A 5,531-nucleotide genomic window follows, 5' to 3' on the forward strand; every position below is an offset into this window, starting at 1 on the left:
TAATTATATCATTCATATATCAAATAAAAATTGTAAACATAACAAATTCATTTAACTCACTAGCCTGCTTAATAAGTGAAGCTTAAGATTAAATTTGTTTATTGAGCAAGCTTTCTTACACCCTAGCTTGTTTAAACTTGGTGTAAATTAAATGAACGCATCAATCTTAAGTAGCTTGCAAACAATCGGATAATTTGTTTTCACCCATGGTTTTTTTTAGAACGGTGACTTTCTTTTATGTTTATACTACCGTACTCCCCAAATTGAAGAACCTCGCTGTCCCACTTTGTTGTCTTAACCGGGTCTACGCTGGTTTCAGAGTTTGGCTTGGGCATTCTCCCGGAAAGCCATGCTGCTGGCTGCCAATTGACAGTCGTACCGCCACAAGAGCATAACTCTCTTGCGTAACAAACGGCGGGACAAAAACCCAGGTGAGCTCGGAATTCGAACCAACAACATCACTAGGCCTCGCTCAAAACCCTCATTGTCATAATTCACCAAAAGTGATACTGGTGAAGATCGAACTCGGGGAGCATATTGGTTTACACGGGTTTAAACCGACGGTTGATCGACTGAACATCACCTTTATAATATATTGAACTTTAAATTCATATACCATTTTTATCCAAATAATAATCTTTTATTTTTACTAAAATACAATTATCATACACGATTATACCCCTGTTGATACCATAGTCCGTATAACCATATAAAGATAACCTTCTGTAATTTCTTCAACTCATATTCTCTCTCTCTCTCTCTCTCTCTCTCTCTCTCTCTATCTATCTCTCTCTCTTTCTAGATCTCTCTCTCTCTCTCTCTAGGATGCTGATGCCCTTTCAATCCTCTTAATCACTTCTAAAGATTTAATCTCTTGATTAACCATAAAGCTGTATAATCAAGTTTGATTAACATATCATAAACATGGAGAGTACGGATTCATCTTCAGGATCAAAACAACCACAGTTACCACCCCGGTTTCCGGTTCCACCCGACCGACGAGGAGCTCGTAGTTCACTACCTTAAAAAGAAAGCCACCTCGACCCCTTTACCGGTTTCCATAATTGCCGAAGTTGATCTTTACAAGTTTGATCCTTGGGAGCTTCCTGGTATAATATTTATGTCATGAACATTAAATATAGCTGACGCAGCCTGCTATCTGTTTACCTGTAAACACTACTTTTATTGAAATAACAGTTTTTAACTTCATTTCATGAACAAATTATAATAAATTATGTAACGACATCTGTCATCACTAGTTTTAATGAAATATCATTTTTTTTAAATTTTTTAACTTTTCAACTTTTTTTATTTATTTCGTGTAGCTAAGGCCACGTTTGGTGAGGAAGAGTGGTATTTCTTCAGTCCGAGGGACCGGAAGTATCCGAATGGAGCTCGGCCAAACCGAGCGGCTACTTCTGGCTATTGGAAGGCTACTGGGACCGACAAGCCGGTGTTGACGTCCGGTGGAACTCAAAAGGTTGGTGTCAAGAAAGCACTCGTGTTTTACCGCGGGAAGCCCCCGAAAGGGGGGAAAACAAATTGGATCATGCATGAATATCGTCTTACCGATAATAAAACGATATCGAAGCCACCAGGATGCGACCCGGTTAATAAAAAAGCGTCGTTACGGGTGATTAATTTAGTAACATTTTTCTTATATTAAACGGCTAACTCTGACAGCCTTTAATAGTACTATTATTTAAGTCTATACCATTATTATTTACACGCACCCTGATACTGCTAAGCTATAATTATTATTGTTATTTATTTATTGTAGTTGGATGATTGGGTGCTATGTCGAATATACAAGAAGAATAATATGCAACGATCGGTGGAAAGCGACGGCAGCGATCACCCGATGACAGGGATGTTGGAGTCGATCCCACCGTTGATTTCACTTGGCGTCACTAGACCGACAGGTTTTAACATAATGCTGGAGAATCATGATCAACACAACAACATAGTATACAACTCTATGTTACCTAACTCAAACGACAACAACGACAACGACAGCATCACAACGTCGAATCTTCTTCCTATGAAACGATCATTCCCGGGTTTTTTCTGGCCCGAAGAAGGGCAAACAAGTAATTCTCCATACACGAAACGGTTTATTTCAGATGGCAATAGTGAGGGTGGAGTTATGGAGTTACCACAACAACAGGCATTGTTAGGGTCATACCAATTGCCTGCCATGAACTGGTATTCATAGATCATTTTTGTTGAAGTGGTTATGATTATTGGGATATACTAATTATTAATTATTATATATAAAGGTTGGTCTTATTTATAATATTTATAGTAGATGTGGGGGTGTGTATATATTTATATAAAAGGTGTATGTATATGGTTTCCATTGAGAAACTTTAAGTTAGATGCGACTCAAGAATGAATAGTGAGAGGCTCAACATTTAGTGACAATTGTCTGTAATTTGCTGCGAATTTTAGGTGATTGTGGGCTGCTACTGCTATGTATAGAGAGATGCAGATAATTAATTAAATGGAAATGATACTTTTTTATTGTTATTATTGATCTCTTAGAATAAATCATAGCTATGGTTCAAGTACTTTTAAGTTTTAAGTCCTTGTGTTTTTTAGATTAAGTTTAATTTATTTATGATTGCATGTTTTCTTCATATCTTGAATAGTTAAGTTTTAATCTGGTTGATTGCTGATTTTATGTGTATGATTTCATGATTGAATCATATCTTTGTCGACACGTAACAATTTAGAAGAATTTCAATGATAATTGAACAATCTGTCAGTTATTTGTCGATGAATGAGTAATTTTCAGTAATCCGTGAATGAAAAAGGTTGGAAAAGTCGGGCATATGTAAAAAGGCTAATACATACAATTAATCAAACCATATAATTGATTTTAAGCTAATATATTGATATTTTGTGACTAATTATATGATGCATGGTTTTTTGAAAGTTTTCTTAAAAGTAAAAGCTTTCATCTTCTTTTTGAGGTATTTTTCCATCTACTGATCACTATAAAACCCTAAGAGGTAAAATATGATTATATCTTTTTATTTTGTGGCTACTTAAGTTTTAAAATTTTGCAAAATCTGATGTAACGTCTATTTTATGAATAATGGTATACATCTCTATATGTTAATGGTCACATAGACCTTTTTGATTCAATAAATCATCATTACCATATATGAACATAATTTATTTTTTTCTTTTCTTCGATTATAATGTTGTTACCATTGATTTATTCTAGTCAATTATTTCCGTTGTTCAAATTTTATTGTTCGTATAATGTTCATCATCATTTATAGTTGAATAAAATCTTTGAAACTTCATAAATAAATAAATAACTTGTCACTAAAGCATAATATTATGCAAGAAAAGTATAATTTCTAGATCTCAAAACTCATTAAGGGTTCTAAAGGAAATTTGCTTTTGGTTTAGGAAATAACATGCATGCTATACTTTAAATTTCAATTCATGCAAATTTCTATTACTTTTTAGCGGAGATGATACACAATACAAAACTATTCAGTTAGAATAACATGGAGGAGTTTGTGTAGCGAAGCCTATGTACCTAACACAAATTCTTTTAATTTTTATATATTTTTTCTTGGTCCCGCATTGACTCAGAGGTTGTTTGGCAACCAATATGGTGCTAAGCTATTAATAGGCTTAACCAAATGAGATGTAGCATCTGAATTGATTAGTATGTTCAAAAAGACTTCATTAACCGATTCAAATGTAGCTTTTTATAGAATTACTAAAAGACTATCAAACAACCTTAAGTATTAATATCAGGTCAGCTTTAAGTGTGTTTGGTTCAGCAGAAGTACATCTCTGAATCAATCGCAAAGCTCTTACATATTAAGTAGGGATGAGCAAAAATCGGTACGGTACCGAACCGGTGCCGGTACCGAAATCGGTACCGATTCCGTACCGTCGGTACCGAATCGGTGCCAAGGTTTTGAGTTTTCGGGACCGGTACGGTACCGGTACCGGTATTTCCCGAATTTTACCTTAAATACCGGTACCGTCCCGATACCGAACCGAATATTTCGGTACCGGTACCAAGATTTGGCGATTTTCGGGATCGGTATTTTCGATACCGGTACGGTACCGAGCTCATCCCTAATATTGAGTCTTAAAATGACGTTGAATAAAAATTTTGACCCTTTGTTCATTCACATATGTTCATAATCCCTCATTCTGCCACTCACGCACCATCTCCTCGACCCACCATCACCTCCTCTACCATCGCCTTCTCCACAACAAATCACCCCCATATTGGCTATTCAACACTCACTAGCTCCGAGTCTCTTAACCATCGATGCTAGACTTGTCGCTATTTAGTCAAAAACAATAATAATCAAGTGTTCCTAATCACCTTAAACTAGTTAGGGCAAGTAGGGTGTCGAACCACAAGAAGTATGTGGTTAGTGCAGTGTGTAACTAGTTCCTGACATTATGAAGTGAGCAATTATGAGTGTTGATCACACTAGCAAAGAGTTGGTTTTACTATTAAGCAAACAAATTAAGCAAACTTCAATCAATTAGCAAAAACAAATCATACTCGGGGTTCAAGCATGTAATAAGGCAATAATCTTATGTTCACCTAACATATTAATCATCAATAATCAAATTAGATTGGCTAACTAGTTAAACCTTAGGTGTCAGCAATCGCTAACACACGGTACTGGTTATCAAACGGTCCCTACCAGTATGACTCAACTAAGGGCAATTGTATGCTTCATTATATTAAACTAATCAAATAACCCTATAAGAAAGTATCACAGCAACTGTCAAACTAATCGTTCTAATTGAAATAAACCTAAACCGAATGAATGCACAATAATGACAAACATCAATACTCATAGATTAATAAAAAAAAATTACAATTAGTTTGTTCTTTAACATATGAGAAAACTGAAAAATACAATACTCTACATCCCGTATATTATTCGAGAAGATTAGCCTCGCCTTGACATCGAAAAATCTTCAATTCTAATTATGGAAACTATACGGATGATCTCTGGATGATTCGGAAGGATGGAAATGATCTCTCAAGCTCTGGTGTCACACCCCGACCAATGAAGGCGGAAACGTCGAGGCGCGACATGATTACTCATTGCACAATGACACTATAAAGTTACAATACTTAAACAACTCATTTAAATCCATATCATCATAAATAACATAACAATTGTTCATACAAAATGCCAAATAGATAGATAAACAAATAACTTGTTCTTTTATTTTCTAATATCCTAAAGCCAAGATAATAAGTTTCTTCAAGTAATCCAATCAAGCTAACATCAAACCTGTAACATTGCATAAAATAGAGTTTGTCAACACGAAGGTTGGTGAGCAATTTTCATAGTTTTGGACAATAAGTATATAGTATGAAATCCACAACTAGTATATGAAAACAATAAATAATAGCAACAATTTAGATAATAAAACCGTCAATAAGAATACATTGATGACAATAATGAAATCGTCAATAAGAATACATTGACGACACCTTTCTATATGGGGGTACCATATATACT

At 35.0% G+C, this 5,531-nt stretch overlaps 1 pseudogene across 1 annotated transcript; it reads left to right on the forward strand.

Moving 5' to 3' along the window:
- Positions 1–818: 818 nt before the first annotated feature.
- LOC143559923 (NAC transcription factor 56-like) lies at positions 819–2,358 on the forward strand (annotated as a pseudogene). The gene is made up of 3 exons (XR_013140022.1): positions 819–1,109; positions 1,326–1,633; positions 1,781–2,358. The product of XR_013140022.1 is annotated as an NAC transcription factor 56-like (transcript).
- The last annotated feature ends 3,173 nt before the right edge of the window (positions 2,359–5,531 follow it).

This window comes from Bidens hawaiensis, unplaced genomic scaffold (genome assembly GCF_021521415.1).
Source record: "Bidens hawaiensis isolate Kalapana, Puna unplaced genomic scaffold, B.hawaiensis_p1.1 tig00020121_1, whole genome shotgun sequence".
Lineage (NCBI taxonomy): Eukaryota > Viridiplantae > Streptophyta > Magnoliopsida > Asterales > Asteraceae > Bidens > Bidens hawaiensis.